We start from the raw sequence: 19,973 nt of genomic DNA, 5'->3' as shown, positions 1-19,973 counted from the left end.
ATTTTGCTATTCATACATTAGAAGCTCTGTTGACTGGGAGATCAGGTATATGAGATAATGTAAAGAAACAAGTGAAAGTAATGATTTCAAATCCAGTAAGGTCAATTTTAAAGGACAGAGAAGTAGTTCAAGTTAAGCAGCTTGGGACCACAGTGTGTTTAACTTCTCTATAAATCCATTCTAAGCACGTATATCATCTCTGTATATTCTACATTTATTACTACCTTGTCTTTGTGATGGCTTGACCCTGGCTGGATGCCAGGTACCCACCAAAGCTTCTCTATCACTCTGTCCTCCTCTGGTCAGGGGAGATAAAAAATATAATGAAAAGCTCATGAGTTAAGGTCTGAGAGAAGACACTCACCAAATACTGTCATGGGAAAATTTGACTTTAGTTAGGCAAATAAGTTGAATTTATTACCAATAAAAATTAGAGGGGGATAATGAAAAGTTACACAAATCCTAAAAACACCTTGCCCACGCCCCTCCTTCCATCACATGCTCAGCCTTATGCCCAATGCTTTACCTCCCCACCTCCCCAAAAACCACAGATGGGGAGATGGGGTTTACAATCAGTTCATCTCGTGGTTTCTGAGGCTGCTTCCTCCTCAAGAAGAGGAGCCCTCCCCTGCTCTAGTGTGGGGTCCCTTATTGGAGGCTGCCCTCCACAAACTTCTCCAGCATGAGTCCATCCCATGGGCTGCAGTTGTCACAAACTGCTCCAGCATGGGTCCATTTTATTCCACAGACTGTAGGTGGATCTCTGATCTACCACGGACCTCCACAGGCTGCAGAGAGACAGCCTGCTCTGCCATGGTCTGCACCACGGACTGCAGGGGAATTTCCACTCCAGCTCCTGGAGCACCATCCTCCCACTTCCCCTCCTCCTGATCTTGGTGTCAGCAAGAGTCGTTTCTCTCACATATTCTGACTCCTTTCTTCTCTGGCTACAGTTTCATCTGTGAAATAATGGGTTTTTATCACAGAGGCACTGATGGTCTCGGCCATGGCCAGCAGCAGGTCTGTCCTGGAGCTGGCTGGCATTGGCTCTGCTGGACATGGGGGGAGCTTCTGGCAGCTTCTCACAGAAGCCACCTCTGTAACCACCCACCACCACCAGAACCTTGTCATGCAAACCCAACACAGTCCTGTAATTCAGTACAGAGAATAACCTCTGAATTAAAATACTGTGTTGGTCATCTTTCAAAATCTCACTAATCCAAAAGTTAGAATACTTCTTCAGCTGTTGATGGGTATCATAACAACAGACAATCTGCTACACTGCAATAACACAATCTTTTACAGATTATTAAAGTAACAGAATTTAGACATACATATGATTGATTCCTTTTGGCCTTGCAAGTAGAACACAAAAGAGGAAATTTTTCTAGTTATCTGAAAAATTAATCACTGCCACCAAAAATTAATTTTAAAAAATTATATTCTGTTACAATATTCTAGTATGTGTTCAAAGTGTGTGGATATTTAATAGATGATTTTTAAACTATCAGATCTCTTGTTAAAAATGCTATATAACAGAAAAAGCAAATTACTAATACAATATTTTCAAACTAGCAAAAGGCTGATTCAACTTTTGTTTCTGTTCTACTGGGAGCAGTTGGTCAGAAAAAGCCCCCATCTTTCAACAGTTTGTCTTAACAGAAAACATTGGTTAATAGTACCATTTAATGCAAAAAAAAAAAAAATTCTTCAGGGTAGCATAACGCATTCTATTTGCTCCGAGATAAAAATAGTGCCACTCTGCAGAGAACACTTTGTATTACCTACATTTTAATTGTTTTTTTTCTATAGAACATGGTAGGAAACAAAAATCATATTTTTGTATACCATATATAATAGAAGATACTGTACAAGCAGAACACATATGAGTTCATTGTGGCAATGTTCCTGGTACAAACATTTTTCATTCTGAGTAGGCCTATTGAAGGCAATCTATAAAGCCAGGAAATTAAAATCTAGCTTTGTAGTAATTTCTTACACCAGTAATTTATGGCAGTTAATTCCTTTATGCAGTCATCTTTCTCAAATTAATTGCACAAAAAATTACAGGGAAATAAAATGCTATTTCACAAGGATATTAATGTTCTGAAATTTCAGAAAACTTAAACTTAGCTTGATATGACATACTAGTGACAGAACAATTATTTTCCATTAATATTTTCTGAAATTTCAACTCAAATGACAATTTAGCAGCATTTGTTATCTACACAATAAAAATCTGAGTGAATTGTGAAAACAAGAAATCTGCATACAAATAATGCTCTGCACTGTCATTGTATTTTGTGTTTTATAACATTTTAATTTCTAAATATTCCTGAGTAACTTGAAATATTCACCTGTTTTATAAAGCAAGTTCTGTTCTGAATAAGACTGGTAGCACAAGTACCAACAGCACCTTTCACCTGTTACCTGAGATATAAATATTTGTTGCATTTTGTAGACTTCATTAAAACTGATTGCCTAGAATAAACTGGATTGTCCCTTTAAATACACATTTAAATAGAGTATTTTTGATCCAAATTGAAGTCAGTGAGGATGTGTGGTGCAGTTATTCTGTGCAACCACAGAATAAGCAAATATTAACCAAGAAGGAAAGTGCTGTTTACAAGAGGAAAGAAGAACAGAATGAAGATGCTGAAGTCAATTACATCCACGTTCCCAGTGGTGAGGCTGTGGAACAGGTTTCCCAGGTAAATTGTGGATGCCCCATCCCTGCAAGTGTTTAAGGCCAGGCTGGATGGGGCTCTGAGCAACCTGATCTAGTGGAAGATGTCCTTTCCCACAGCAGGGGAGGTTGGAATTAGATGACCTTCAAGGTCTCCTTCCAGCCCAAACCACTTTATGACTCTATGATTTTCTGAATCAAAAAGCAGGTGTTTTGTTGGTCGAGTTCAAATTACACACCTTTACACCATCCATTCAATTTTTTAATTTTAATTTTCTTTCCAGTTCAACTTTAAGGAATTTGAATTTTGGCCATTAAATCTGTAAGGGCTTTGAATACTACAAAGAAAGTTCTATAATACTAGTACCTTCTACTATGAAAGTAATTATAAACTAAATAAGTCACCTTAACCTTCTTGTCTTTGAGCTAAGTAAACTGGGTGGGTTTTGCTGCATAATTAAAATTTGAGAGCTAGACCACAGACCAAACCTCTGATTCCACAATGTAAAGAGAAAAGTCTCTTACTGTGTATTAATAATTTTTTTTTTCCAATATAGCAGTTGAATAGACTTTGTGTTTGCTCTAGACTGCATCACATAACTGGAACCAAGTCCTGACTGCAGACTGAAAATCAAACTGATCATTAAATAATTGATCCTTAAGAAGCACTTATTGGAGAAACACAAAAGACATTGAACAAGATGTCAATAAAATATATCAAAGTTAAATGTCTTCTCATCCTTCTCATTTCTCAAACATAAAATCCAAAGCACATGAATTTGATACACAAATGAAATCGTTATGTTTGTATGGCTATCATGTTCTTGCTGCCAATCACTAGCACAGCTACCAAGCTCTTGAAAGATCTGTATTTGTGTGTTTCTACTCTCTCAAATTTTATTTTAAGAAATTTAAATTTTTAAAAAATGTAAATTTAGTAAGTAGTGAGTGCCAAAACTGTCTCAAAGTTCATTTTAAGCTACAATGCATTTAACAAACAAGTAAAATAACTATAGCAGTCATTTTTTTTTTCTCAGGCAATGAACTTTTAATTGCTTAGGCAAATATTTTCTGCAGAAAGGCCTTACCCAGCATCATGGTTTGCTTCCTTGGAACCAAGATACTTTGAGTCATCTCTGTAGAGCCACTTCCTGAGCACCTGGCCTGATGGTCTCTGTAGACATCTTCCAGTTGTACTGTGACTTTTTAAACCTGTTGGAAGTCAAGGGTAAGGGCAGGATGTGGTTTTTTTTTTCTCCAATATCTTAATTTTCTCTTCTTTCTAACAGTACAGTAAATGCAAACACAATGTTGATTATATTATGAAGCAAAATTTATTGCATATATATAGAAAATTTATGTTTCTAAACTAAGAATTAGTTATGCCAAAGACAGTAAGCAATACTGATATGAGCATCAGTTTTTCTATCAGTGGTGCTCATCTAAACTGCAGCACAATTCACACATGGTGAATGTCTTTCAGTGAATATTTGAAAATGGAAAACACCTACTTGAGAAAGAAACATCTCCTAGCTGAAAATGTATAGCTATTTGTATGAATATGTGCGAACATATATGGGGGCTTTGTGTGTATTATCATCATCTGTGCTGGTTAAACTGCAATAATATCTTAAATCTAATAATCAAGTTAAGCAGTAGTTAAAGTGGTAGCCTTACTTCTTCTTTATTTGTTTGTACCAATCAAGTTACTAATAAAACAATAATGCCATTAAAAAGTGTTCTATGTCAACAGCTGATTTGTCTACATTATTGTTCTTTGAATGGCTAGAGAACAATTTAAGCAATATAGAGTTTTCAGGGCTGTTGCAGCTTTTGAGGCAATATAATTTTTCACAAATCTAGGTGGACTTCCAATGCTGCAATAATATTAGTAAAAATAGTTTGCTCAGCACAAGTCACAAATAGGATCACTAATTCAGTCGCTCTGGCCTTACTGCTCCCTGTGGAAAGGCTAAGTAATTGCTAATGATTCTCTAGGAGCTAAGTTCACTTGCAAATGCTCTACACTTTTCTAAAAATAAAACTGTCTGAAAGGCATTATTACTGCATGCTTTAACCTTTGAAAGTTAAAAACATCAGAAGACACTGAAAACTAAGAGAAATCATCTCACCTCATAGCCTCTGTCTTTGTCCCTCTTTTTCTGGAAAGGATGGGGGAAAAGAGAAGTGGCTTAATTAGAGTTTAATTTTTGTCTGAGGTCAAACACCATTCAATTAGTGTCCAATGTGGAGCACAAGAGAATTGAGATAACAGTTTTGACATAAGAATTTGTGAATTAAATAGAGAGAGATATGGTTACCGTGTTGCTCAATCTGCTTATGTGGGTGTGGTGCCTGACCCTGTAGATATTTCTGTATGTGTTCCTCCTGACTTTTCAGAGTAAAAAAAAAAAGAGGAGATCAAGATTGCTTTGTTGCTGTATTGTGTGATATCAGTTTATGGCATAATAACAGTGAAGGCAATGAGGGTCAATTGGGATATGTGTTCAGTGTTTTCCTCCTGCTCCACCATGGGTGCTACCTCTGGGAATTCATTAATAGTCTTACCCAGCCTGTGGGGAAAGCAGGAGAACGTGGTTTTCCCAAACATTCCACCTCCTTCTCCTCAAGTCTTCCTACAACAGCGTTTGAGAATTTTTAGTCCGTTCTGGATGTTAAGGAAAGCATGTTCCTGTTGCTATGTCTTTCTGCCAGGGTTCCTCAGCACCGTCAATAACATGTTTAGAGTCAGGACAGAGATTTCTAAGAAAGTTGTCCAGATACCTACCCCAGGGTAGTCATGAGGAGCATGGAATGTGGAAGAAAATGGGCCAGCTTTTGAAGGATTCTGCTCTAATGGTTTGGAACAAATGAATAAATACAGGACCCTTATAAGGTGGCGAAATATTTGAAAGAAAATCTCTGTAGCAGTTCCAGGTGGATGCAAAGTTATGCAAGGTGCTGGCCCCTGGCTACTGCTGATCAGATCCTGCTGCTCACAGAGCAGTACCCTCGGGGGTAAGCAGATCAAGGCACTGTGGCCGCTCAAGCCTCTGCCAGCAGCACTGGCCCCTATGGAGAAGAGGAAATCCAAGACCAAATCAGTCCGTGCAGTGAGTGAGGAAGAGGATGCAGGACTCTCACAACCAGAGAAAGAGACAGGACCAGAGATAAGCACACAACCCGTATCCCTGAGCTGAGAGACAAGCACAAACATTTCAGCCAGTGGAGAGGTGAGCTCCTGACCTGGCTGCTGCAGCGCAGGGATGTCTCACCCAATGGTGTCCAGATGGAAATGAAGCCAAGTCATTCGGACCCCTGTCTCGGCATGGGGGCATTGACCAAGGGACTGCGGGAAGACCACAAAATCTCAGATTCCTTATCCCAGTAAATAAAGATAAGTCTTGTGTGACGACTCAGCAGTTTTATGCCACTTAATGTGGTATTTTAAAATAAGTATCTGCCTTGTAGATCTGCAGCCTGGGATTTATTTCTGTTCATGGTACTATTACTATATAGTAACTTCTGTATGATTGAAAGAGTTTTGAGCCTTTTGGCAGACTAAGGATTTTATGTACTAAGGATTTTATCCTTCAAGCAGCATGGAATATAGAAAAATATTTATGAAAAGCTACTCACTTCTGAAAGCCATTTAATACAGAAAACAGGGAGTGTTTGTACATAGTATGTTTCATTTAGCAAATATTTTGAGAAAAAATGTTGATAGTTCACTGTCATCCATAGAGTATAATAACAACGTTTCATGTGGTAGATTGTTTATTAAAGAATTTTTTTTGTGAGTTTTCATACTCTGATCTTGTAATGATAGCCTTCCTGATCTACAAGCAAGTGTTAAGAGACATCAGAATTACTTCTTTAAATATCTATTACTGTCACTGTCTGACCATATAAGTAGTGTTTGGCAACACATTTGGCAAGAAAACCATAATTTTCCCAAATTATTTTTTCAAAGCACATTTTTTTTACATTGAAATGATATTATTTTTATGTGCTCCGTTAGAATTGGAAGGATTCAAGATATAGCAGCTGCAGAATATAGCAGTTTGGAAATAACAATTCAGTGTTTTAAAATGAGAAAAACTATAGCTTTCAAAGGTGTTTTGATTGTCAACAATACTGACAGACACAAACAAAAGAAAACTACTCAATATTAACAAGCAATATATAAGTCTCCAGCAATTGCCATAGGAACAAATGCCAGTGAGAATTTGATGTTAAAATTTTCTCAGAGGGGCGCTAAGAGCTTTGAATAGTGGATGATACAAAAAAATAATAGTATAGCTGTTTGCTATTTTTTTGCTAGAAGTAGGACAGTGGACAACTGTCCATTTTCATACACAACTTTTAATCTTTGATTTTTTTTCTTTATTATTGCTTTTAAAGGAAGAACTTAATACATTATAGTGCTTTAAACTACTTAACCAAGTGAAAAAAAATTGAGCTGGTGTTTATGGAAACACCCACCAATAATAATTTGCTGCAATATCTAAGTTTTATTACCAAAGAAGAGATTGTTCTCTTGTCCTCACATTTGCTGGGAAATATGAGACATCTCTTGTGTTGTTTTTTGTTTGTTTGATTGATTGATTGTTTGTTTGTTTTTAAAAAAAAATCGGTGAATTATTCCATTCTGGTCTGATTTTATTACCAACACCAGTATCAGCCAGTGGAGGTTCTCTCCAGCTTTAAGCGATAGTAGGAAAACTTCACATGTCTCGTATCACTGCCTCACAAATTAGAAAGTATATGCCTTGCTGGTATTTTTCTTGAGGCAGAAAATAGTCATGAAGCACTGGTAGAAGTGACACAGAGTGCTACTTCTACATTATGTTCTGACGTTGTATTTTTGACTTCAACTAATTTTCTTCCTCCTCAGTTGGGCCTGAGGAGTTCTCAACTCAACCTCAAGAAGAGCTGACTGAGATGTTCAACCTTAAGAAGAGCTGACTGAGATGGCATCTCATTAATGCATATAAATATCTAAAGGGTGGGTGCCAAGAAGATGGCTCCAAGCCTTGCTGGGTGATGCCAACCAGTGGGACGTTAGTCACAAGGCAGAAACTGATTCACAGAAAGTTCCACCTGAACATGAGGAAAAACTTCTTTACTATGCGAGTGACTGAGCACTGGAACAGGTTGTCCAGAGAGGTTGTGGAGTCTCTCTCACTGGGGATATTCAGGAGCTGTCTGGACACAATCCTGTGCCATGTGCTCTGTGTGCAATGACTCTGCTTGAGCAAGGAGGTTGGAGCAGATAACCCACTGTGGTCCCTTCCAACCTGACCCATTCTGCAATTCTGAGATTCTGTGAATATAGAAATGTTGGAAATATCTTACGTAATAAAAATTTAGAGGTCACTATCAGTGTGGAGAATGACAGCTGCACTGGGTTATACCTGTGTTAAGAATTGAATATAAGTGTAGACATCAAAGGTTTTTACAACTCAGGCAGTTTAGGTTTTGTACTGTCTACAACAATGGTGATGTGTGATAGAGCATCCTCTTATGAATAGCTTTTCATGATACTAATTTGATAGACTCCATAGTACATTACAGGTTCTTGTTTTAACCACATGATGATGTCAGTATCACTCCTTGAGACCTTATACTTGATATGTTCTTGTATGAATTAAACCTAGAATTTCTGTAAGCAGGAGTAGAATAGTAGGTTCTTTTTAAAATTTACAATGGAATCCACGACTTCATGTCTTTTTTGTAGCCTCTTGAAGCATATAGAAAGGAACACTTATTAATTATTCTGTTTTATATACCTTCAACAGAAACTTCACTGGTATTGAGAATACTGAAAATGGTGTCATGAAAATACTGAAAATAGAATATAAAGTTGTAGAAACATAGAGAATGGTTTACAGTTCTTCACACCTTTACAAGTCAGGAATAAAGAAGGCAAGATAAAATAATCATATATATATATATATATATATATCTTTTTTTTTTTTAATTCCAGAAATAATATATGTGGCTTTTCTTTGAAGCTAACAGTGAAATTCACTGTAATAAGAAACACTAACAGAATTGTGCTTAATATTTACCTAAATTCTTATTCTCAGTCAAGATTTAGGTAGAATGTATTTTGAATAACAATAATCTTATAGAGTCATAAAGCAGAAATATCATGAAGGGGAGATATTTACCTTAGCCCAGTGTAAAATTGAAGTAATATTGTTTCTTTATACAGTTTTGCGGTAGTAGCCAAAAAGTTCTTCACAACAATGTTCAAGCCATTAACCATAACATTTTGGTCTCTCATAGTTGTGGAACGTACAAAGGAAGTCTGGTTGTTTCACCATTAAATTCAAATGCTAGTCCAAATGTAGATAATCTATCTTCATGCTTAAATGCCAGGGTAAATCAGAGCTAATAGAAGATGATTAATTGTCTGGCATTGTGTTCAATAATACTTTAATTATCATTCCTAACTATAGCCATGTTTGTTGACATTTAAAAGTTAGCTGATGTGACCTAAATTAAAAAAGAAAACATTCTATGTGCAAAGTTCCTGAGTGAAAGCCAATGAAAGTGAAAGCTTATTAGTACCCTTTTCAACTGCAGAATAGTCTAAAAGCTTCACTGCTGATAATGAATTGAGGATAATACACAGCAGTATGTGCATTATTAATAGTTATCTATGTATGAACAGAAACTCAGCCAGACTTGTCTGAAAGTATACCTCAAGGATATACTTGCCCCTTAATGTTACATCTGAGGAACAGGTTTGTGAAGAGGAACGTGACATTTATTATTCATTTAAGAATTGACAATAGGGAAAATCTTATTCCTTTTAAATATATTTAACCTTGTGTAATGGTAGTGTAGGTCCTTCAAAATCTCAAAGACCGTCCTTGTGAGCAAAAGCACTTAGACAGCAAGCTGCCCTAAAAATTTCAATTATGACAGCTGTGGAAGTTATCTATAAGTTCTTGTACTCTGAGGAATCACCTTGGGATTTCAAAGAAATAAGAACTTTTGCCTAGTTGAACATATTCACATTTGGGAACAGTAAAGTGATAATTTTTGCTGCTGCTATCAAATTATTCAGACTAATCATTTTTAACATGGAAGTGAAAGGTTGCACTGATAACACTTAATGACTGACAAAATGACAGATGATTTGATGACAAATACAAAGGAATACTGCTTCCCAGCAGTGCAGGCATTTTGTGGTGGGTTAGTTTGATCAAATGTACTTACAATTTAAACTTTCACCTCTAATTCAGTTTCCTATTTCCTGGCAAAGATGTTGTGCATGCTATCCTAAAGCAGTTCTTGAAAATTCACATTTTTCTCTGTTGAAAACAAAAAAAAGATTAGAATAAAACTCTGAACCCCAAGACTTGTTCAGAAAGCACTAAACTGCACTACTAACATTTTCTACCATCCTCCTAGGCCAGATACACTGGAGGTTACTAATGCATATGGCTACACTGCAGTACATATTACACTATAAACCCTTTAAACTCATACTATATCAAAAAGGCTTTTCACTGAATACTTTCATTTTAATTTTAATAAAGTGGTTTGCATTTTACTGAAAACTATCTTTACTGCCATACTAAGTTTAGTTAGGGAAAGTATCAAGGCATTTTCAACACCTATTAAAGCATTAAAGAAGTTTACTTTGATTCAGGAATCGCTATAGATGGGTAAAGTGTTTCTCTGGAAAACAGACAACCATGAAGTTTCAACATAATTTTTTTTTTTTTTCTCTACGTGTCCAGTGCACATTCTAGGCCTATGCAATACACTTGTTAATGAAAGCTGACTGTAGGTCTGACAGACCAATCATCATGAAAAGTTTTCAAAATTCAGAGACTTTTCAGAGTTCTAGAATCTCTGTAGTCACTGTTATCAGGCTGTTGTGTGGCTGTTTCTTCAAAATATGAGGAAAAAAAAAAGACCCCTGTTATTTTGCTGGACTGATTTGATTTTTCTGATCTTCCAGGTAAGAAAATAGATATTTAAACAATTATAAAACACTATATATATGTTAATTATTGGAAAAATGAAACTGATAACAGCTACTAGCAGGGAAAAAGGAGGTCTAGAGAAAGACGTAGTAAAAACCTCAAGTGTGTCTTACAGATGAGTGCTGAAAAAGAGAAGGGAAAAATATGTCTAACGAAGCAAGAATGAAAAGAGCAAAAAAATAAACACAGAAACAATGTGAGAGAGGAGAAATGCACAAAAAAGTAAAATAAGATCAGAGATTAGAAAATTTTAATTTCTTATTCAGTTGTCACAAGTAATTGTAGACTTTAAAAGTTTAAAAGAGTCAAAAAAGCAAAAGATTGCACCCATGGAAGAAAAAATTACTCTAAGGACTACTAGATATAAAGGATTCATTCCTGGCTTTTGAATGTCTGAGCTGTAAAATGCTGGAGAAATGCAGGAGAATTTTCTGGGGAGTTGCTAATTGCAATTACTATATTCTTACCCTTTCTCCGTGCTCTCCTGGCTATGCACTAAGCAAGTAAGCAATGAAACTACTGCCATCATTCCAAACAATTAATTAATCTTAAAGATAACAGAAATAGCTGAACATTCTTTATAGTACCTGAGATCAGTTCCTAATCAGCAGCAAAATTGGAAGACAATTATAACATACTTTGGTCACTAAAATACAACAAATCTTACAGAGAATCAGCCAATAGATTTTGTCACAAGTTCTGTAATGCAGCTGATTTAAATATTTCATATAAAGATTTTTCAATATTTCCATTGAAAACTGTTGATTTAACAATATCTAAATCTTTCAGGTAGAAATAACTGACTATGTGAACATTTCTACTACATTTATCCAAATTATTTTGTTTAGCAAGTTTGAAATCTATTTCAACTATCTTGTTTTACTTTTATTATGGAATTTTTACAAGAAATAAAAGTGTTTGAACTTCCTCGTGAGGAGGAGATTTGATGTGAAACAAAGAAGCTACAAGAACCCCCTTCTTAATAACACATCACCTTCATTCCTGGCATTATATTAACAGTTTACCCTACATTATATTCACTAGTAGTCAACACAGAAATGAAACTATCAGGTTTTGCAGATATTAAATTACAAATTCTTTATGGTTGCGTCTTCAGATTTTATTTTTACTATAATTAAATACATGGAATTTTTTTTTTTCTGTCACATACTTCTGCTTCTGTTTTTTGGACAGGGCAGAAGAGAATTTGGGCTGTATGCCTGTTCAGTCTACAGTGAGGCTACATGAAGAGGAACAAATCTGGGTGAAAAAAAAAAAAAAAAAGATAAAGACTTAAGGCTTATAGATACTCTAAATCAAGGAAGCAACCACAGCTCTGGAAATCTCGGAAGCCAATGCTTTATTCTGAAGTCAAGCCCAACCATATATCTTTCTAAAATTACCATGGACATGAGAAGATATAAACTTTAGTTCATACACAAGCCTAAATTTGTATCAGATAGAACCAAGGATAATATTATGCAGTATTTGAATATCCAACATGGAAATTTGATCCCATATTTTTCTGTATTTTCAGCAATGAAGAACTTCATAAATTATCTTTCAAGAAAAACACATCATTTTATCTCATATTTAATTTTGTCATCCTGAAATCGATGTCCCACTGAAAAGGAACAATGTAATGCAACAGATCTGCCCGAAATATGTTGTGGACCATGTTTTATTCAATATAACCCCTGATGGTAAGTAAGATGCTTACACAACATTCTGCAAATGACTTGTACATTGGGAAAAAGAAGTCACTGGGAAAATGGAAAAGCAAATCCACTGAGATTCCCATGATTAAACAGGAGAGGGAAGTAGAGAGCCAATGTCAGTACAGTTCCAGTCGTTGGACTTCATCAGGGCTATATTCAGTTTACTCTAATGAGTCAAGATATCTGAAAATTAATGACCGTTTCTGTGCAGCAAAGGTTGCACCCAAATAATACTAAAGTGAATTTGAATGATCTAGGTGAGAGTAAAGAATGGAAAAAATGTTTTAAAAGATCATAGCACTTTCCTCTGCTTACCCATTCAGATATCTGAGAGAAGAGCCAAGTGAGAACAATTTCATGTTTACAGCAGGGTTGTGATTGCCATCAAGAAGCTGAAGGCATTCAGCAAGTGTTAATCTAGAAGCTAGGATAGATATACTATCTAGAATATGATGAAAATTCTAAGACAGAAGCTCTAGGGGTTTTAAAAAGATGGAAATTTGAGAAGTCATCACCTCATATCAATGTGGAGGAGAAATGGCATGGCGTGTGCTAGACTCTGCATAACTACACCATTGGTGCTGGTTCCTTTCTGATCACGTTTGCAATCTTGAGTATAAGAGGAAAATCAGAGCAGCAAGGGTGAGAATGACAATTGCCAGTCAGCATGATGGGCATTGTCTTAAACGGCCTAATAGCTGTCTAGTTTTGAAAAAACGTCTGTGAACTATTTAGATTACCAATTCATGTAGTACTCTGAGTACTGTACACTTACTATGGAAACAGCAATGAAGGAAAGTGCCTCTCTGAAAATAAGAATGGTAGTTGAAAGCTAATGGTAACACAATCCTAAGGGTGATCCTTTCAGATACCAGATTGCAAAAACTGCACAGAATAATGTACCTTTGCCTTCTGTTAGGGATGCCCAAGCCACAGAAGATTTTCTTAGAGGGGAAAAGCAAACAACAGCTTATTAAACTGTTTTAAGGTAAGTATTTGAGTCCTTGCTAGAAGCCTTTCTTTGTTATTATTGCCTGCCAAATTGCAAAAATAATTTTTCCTAGATATTTTTAAACTCTGTAGTTGTTTTTCCGCTTAATTGTCTTTAGTGACTTTTCTGGAATGTGGAAATAAAGTTGACATTCCACTTCATTCACCTTTTAGGATTAAATGATTATACATAATTTTTGACCCACTGCATGGACAGTACACTTTTTGCACCATTTTACTGAGCTTCACAGCATGAGAAGATGTAGACTGTGGAAACAGAGCTGTCAGGCTAATTTGAGAAACAGCAACAGCAGCAGAAAAATAACAAAGCCAGCTAACCCTTTAGTCCAAGGAGTGAAACCACAGCAGCAGCAAATGCAATCCCTGCTGTGAGGAAACATTTCTTGTGTATTGCTTTCTTGACTCTTTCTTGGAAGTGATTTTTTTATACAGGGGGCTTATTCCTTACTTGATTTACAAAGAAAATAAAGTCAATAGAACTGAACCAGCAGCCTGAAAATATACTACCAGGGTTCCTTAAAAATTCTTATTTAATCACTTCCCCACATCCACACTGACTTGGCAAATTAATGTGTAGGTTTTGGAATTTTTGCCTTGAGTTCTTCCTGCTTCTCTTGAAATTACTCTTCTGACTTTCGGGTCACAGTCACTCTTAATGAAGTTCCATGGCCACTACAAGAACAAGAGAGGGATTAAATTAAATTTCACTATCCTGTGATTGCACACATCAATCAATCTCCCATTCCTGAACATAGAGTGCAAAAGTCTGCCCATTTTGATCATTCACTGGGAATTTTATGTAGTGATGAATCAAATCAATATCTTGCCTACTATTCTTTGTATACTGATAATATGTACAACACCTATATGCATATACCTATAAGCTTTTGAAACAGAGAGCGTTTGAGCTGAAATATAGGTTACCTGGGTAATAACTGTCATGTCCAGAGACATCTCTGAGGCCTTTAATAGCATCTTCACTTTACATCTTTGAAAGGGACAGCAGTCACTCTAACAGTGACATTTCATACGAGAACTAATGTATTTTCCTGATTTATTAAATGCATGATAACAGTACAATTCTTGCTGTTACTGGTGAAAATTATTCTGCTTTTCTTTCCCATACATACCTCTATTTAACTTTCTACCCACCACAGAATTCTTTTCCCAGGAAGTGTGAAAAAATCATCATGATATCTCAGTATCCTTAAATCTTTAAGACGAAAGGTGTGAGAGATCCCAACCAATCTTATCTCAGGGGAACTAGGTAGACAGAAGTCCCAGAGTGCCCCAGTTCTTCTGCCACAGCACATCACACAGTCATGGAATCATAGACTGGACTGGGCTAGAAGGAACCATGAAGATCATCTAGTTCCAGTCCCGTTGCTGGGAGCAGGGACACTTTCCACTAGGCTCAAAGCCTTTTCCTTCCTCTTCTTTTAACATGTCCAGGGATCAGAGACCCACAGCTTCTCTGGGCAGCTTGTGCCAGTGTCTCACTAACCCTGTAGTAATAAATGTCTCCTTACAGTGTTTGTTTTATTTTTGTGTGTGAACACAGGCACCTGCATCATGGCAGGCACAATTCCTGCTCTGAAAGAATGATGTCCATCCACACTGGAATTCCTTTAAACTTCCTTTCCATTTTGAGTACATTGCAGTGACCTGCAATGGATTTTAGAAATATTATGTAATAAGTGTGATTTTTTGTTGTTGTTGTTTTTTGGGGGTTTGTTTTTTTGTTGTTGTTGTTTTTGTTTTTGTTTTGGGTTTTTTTGGGGGTTTTTTTGGGTTTTTTTTGGGTTTTTTTTTTTTTTTTTTTTTTTTTGTGTGTGTGTTAAAGCAACTCTTAAATTCCTTACAGAGTTGTTGTGCACCCATGCACCTGTGAAGTAGCCCTCAATGGTGAATTTTCTGGGTCTTCTTAAAGATGTAGAAAAAGATGTGGTGTTTTCAGGCTCAGAGTGAGCATGAAACAAGGTCTGCAGACTGTTACAAGGTCCCTCATAAAAAGTATTGCATTTTATTGTTTTGTTTTCCAATAGGAGCTAAATACTTTTATCTTTAAATTTTGTCTTGATGATGAATAACCCATATTGTTCTTGTTTCGTATATCCTTCTCTTAAGTCTCTTGCATAAGACACAAAAATATTAGTACATGTATCCACTACAAAATTTTTTGTTGAGCTCCCCACCAACAAAAAAATGCTGGGGCCAACAATGATGAGCTGGTGTAATAATACTGGTGTCACAATGAGTACAAAATCTTTATCCTTTAAAGAGTCTGAATTGGTAAAGAGAAGAATATAAATTATCAAACCAACTAATAAGCATGGAAAAGAACAGACATTTCTGAACACATAAATCTCCTACAGGTCCCTGCAAAAATTATCCCTAAAAAAGTCTTCTCTTCCTAAAACTATGCCTAAATTATATTCTCCAGCCCAACAGAATATTTCCACTGATGGCGTATTTTAATTTGGGGACAATATGGTATCTAGATCAGTTTATTGGTCTGTAACTCCTTTCTCAGGAATATTTTCTTCTTTTCATCCTAGATAACCTCCAGCCTAATAAAATATTCATTTTTCCACACCACTTTCATGACTTACAGACTTGTCATGGATGATCAAAATTACAAGAGTATTTCCATTCCTGTGACAACAGTAAATTCTGGAATATTCAAACTTACTTAAGCAGCAAATTGTCATGTATCAAATTTGACAGGTTAACCTCAGTCAGAAATGGTCCTCAAAGAGTAATCTGCAAAAAATTTGCAAACACAAAGATGAATGTCGTGATGGTCAGGAAAGAAACATTTGTACTGCTCTATGCTCATGTTTCAGCTGTAGACAGCTATATTAAGTTGTAGATAATGGGGACTTGGGCAAGGCAAGCCATGATCAAAGGGGCTTCAACCCTGCCAGAGGGTTCATCCCTGTGGTTCCAAGCTACAGGGCAGCCCTGGTTCCAGAGGACAAAGGCAGCACCACCAGCCCCACAAACAGTGGGACCACCACCACCTCCTGCCTATAGGGAAGCATGTCAGAAATGACTCTGCAAAGGAAGCTTCTGACATCTAGTTTGGTCCCTTGTTCTCTGGAACTTGCAAAACTGCATTTGAAAATCAGGTTTGGTTTTAGACTTTTCCCTTTTTAGATAAAAAGACATCCATCTCTCTTCTTCTATTAATCTAAAATAAATAGTTAATATTGATTGGAAAGGACCAAAATTTATTTTCCCAGTCAACAAAGCTGTGCGAAGCATTTATGCAGGGCTGGCAACTTCAGCAAAATTATAGGTTTTCTGGAAGTGTATATAATTATTGACATTGCTGTCTCAATTTCCACTTCAAAACTATCAGAAATAATATTCTTGTCTTCACAGAAGAGAGAATATTTTTCATATTATCTTTTCTCTCTTGCAGAGAATTTTGATGCATTTTCTAGAAGAGAGTATTTTGCACCAAAGTTGGAGGGTTTTGTTGACAGCCCTGAGGAAAACTTGGTCCCACATGCTCAAATCTCCTGTTTTATAGCCAGAGTGACCTCTCTGATGCTAAGCAGCTGGGGTATTTTTCCCTCGAGGGAAAAAATGTCTTTTGTCTTTAAGAACAAAAATGTCAGTTCTCCATACACTTCTGTGTGCTATATATTATCTCAGCAGAGGTACAGTCCACATGATTAAACTCTGTAATGTCAGGCTACATTTTCCTCTTGGCCTGTGCTGTCCATTTATGAGGAGAAAAAGTAGTGATGATAATTCTGTTTTCATTAACTTAGCTGTCTTTATTAACCAGTTTCCTGCCCTGTTCTTTACTCAGCTGATAATACTGATACCTGTTCTGAGTGATACTCCAAATTTTATTCTTCCGAACCTTGGAGTAAATATAATTGATAAAAGCCAAAGCTTATAGATGATTTGAAACTTAATTGCAGATATTTGAGAAGGAAAAAAATGCAAATGTAGCCAAGAAATTTCTTTTATAAGCATATGTCACTCATTCTGTGACCAGAATATTCACAAAACACATTTTCTTAGGAGTTGTTTTTAGTAATTACTCCTGTCAGGTAGAAAGAAATCAAAGTTCATGCATTAAAAGTATATATTCTCTATAATCAACACCACAAATGTTGGTCCACAGTTTGAAAGAATACACTTGTAGAAATATGTAGAACCTAATGTAAGATAGTCACCTTGTTTAGTATCAAATGTCAAAAGATCCCTATAATTTAGTTTTTAGGCTACTACAGGATACTAGAATGAATTCAAAATAACAGTCCATCTCAACTGCATAATTAATTCTTCAAAAACCAATAACTAATGGGACATAATGACTCTTAATTTTCTGTTTTAGCTGAAGTTCATGGAAGAAATAAAAATTATGCTATTACTATCCAGAGTATTGAATATACTTCTCTTTTTAAAGACTTTTAATGTTTCATATATTTGTATCTATGTGAGATGTGATCTTCATCTATGTGAGGCTTTCAGAACATCTAAAAACCCTTGTGATTTTAAAAAAGTTTTAATAAAATGGCAACACGCTGGCAAGCACACAGGAACATGCAGAGAATCAAACATTATGAAAGCTTTCATCCTGAAAACGTTCCTAAACATCAGTTTCACTTTCAATTTTCAGACATATAGACTCGGTGCCTGTTTCTTCTCCACATTTAATGTTTCTGTTGTAAGACAGGAATCTTACACTTTCTGAGACTTTTTGAATCTTACACTTTCATGTCCTGTGAGTGCAGCTCTAAGGGAAGATAAAAAGAATAGAAGAGGGTAATATTTATCAACAGCTGAATGTTTTTTTCAAGTTAGTAGGCAGATGATGGCTGTTCAAACACTTATATGGTATCGGTACTATCTTAACATGAACAAGCTTCAAGAGAAATCTTGCCTGTTTTCCATTTTGAAAAGCCAAGTTGACTCAAAATGTGGTGATTCTTTGCTTCCAGAATGTCTGTATGGTTCAAATTCTATATTCTGTGTTTCTATACCTGGGAAAGTATATTCTGCAAATTATTAGCAGTTCTAAGGGTAAAAGAACAATTCGTGATTCAAATAAATTTGCAGTAGAAGGACCTGTAGCTTCACACAATTCTATTATTTAAAAGATCTGTGAAACATTTCTCCTTAAAGTCAACCTTGCATACTGCAAATCTTTAAATGTCAAATTTATCTTCCTTGATGTACCATAAATCCCCAGTAAAATTCCATATTTAAAACTTTGACCTCCTTAGACTTTTCGATAATTGCTGGATGTAATTTCAAATAATTAACAAAATCACTTTGTTAATGTAAGTTTTAAGCAAAAGTTCAATACCAGTCTCACCAAACATCCTGTCAAGTAAGAAGTAAGGAAAAGTAAGCCTACAGAGTGGGAGAGACAGTGAGGAAAATGTGAGGGAGTTGTGATTTTGCTGGTGTCTGGAGCTATATTTTGGTGTAAGGAGTGGAGAAAGTGTTCTGGGAGACAGATATAATAGGCATTAAATTTTTACCTTTCTGTGAGTCTTTTTTAGCTCTGAGGTGAGGCAATATTCTCTTTCACTCTGAAGCATTTTGTAGTTCAAAACTAAAACTCTGGGAAATTCGTCCTCAGGATCTGTAGACAAGAGCAGGCATGATGGCAGCCTGAGTGTTCAAACAGCTAAACCTTTAAATGTCACTTGAGACACCTTCTGAGCACTGCCCTTTCATTGTTTTTCTTTAAAAACTCCACAGAGAAGTCACAGTCCTGTTTTGCTGGCAGCGCATGAAAACCTGCCAAAGTGACAGAGCCCACAACAGAAATCTACTGTCCTCAGCGTGGCCTGAGCTTCCCAAGTGTGCAGTCACTCAAGTCACATCCTTATCTGAGCGAATCAACTTAATGCTTCCACAGTAAATGCATTATTTTTACTTATATCAGAAGGAAGGGCTTTTGTGGATAAAGAAAATGAGAGAACACTGTGAGAAAAGTATAGAATTTGAAGAATTGCAAGTGTGGTTACAGATTTCCTTGCAGTGGAGTTTCTCAGGGATTTGCAAGGCATCTTTGAATATAGCATTTTGGAAAAATGAGAGAAGAAATCAGCTGGAGATGCAAAACATAGCTTTGCATTATTCTTTGTCAGAGAAACAGAGACCTGACCTCTTTCTGAAGATCTTACATTGAGAAGCTGCATTGTTAGCAAAAGCCCCACACTCAGCAGCAGCAGTTGTAAGTAGAAATTCAGACAATAGATTTTCTTTCCATTCCTTGTATATTTCCTTAAGTAGACATTTATCTAAAAGCCATTTTTGGACACTGTCCCAGAGCAGAGGCTTCCTAATTCTTTTTGAAAAATAGTACCAACAGCTTCACTACACATCTCATATATTAAATACATTCAGCATTTCCCAAATTTTAATGGTGATAAGTGAAACTAATGACCACAAATGGATTTGCTTGACTTGATTGCAGAAGTTAATTTTAGAGGTTGAAAACATTAATGTCTTACTTCAATGAGCTTTTAAAAGCATGGAACATAATGACTTTCCTGTGCATTGCTTTTACTA

The sequence above is a fragment of the Sylvia atricapilla genome, chromosome 6 (genome assembly GCF_009819655.1).
Source record: "Sylvia atricapilla isolate bSylAtr1 chromosome 6, bSylAtr1.pri, whole genome shotgun sequence".
In the NCBI taxonomy this organism is placed as follows: domain Eukaryota; kingdom Metazoa; phylum Chordata; class Aves; order Passeriformes; family Sylviidae; genus Sylvia; species Sylvia atricapilla.
The sequence above is the reverse complement of the archived record's forward strand: the minus strand, read 5'-3'. Positions refer to the sequence as shown.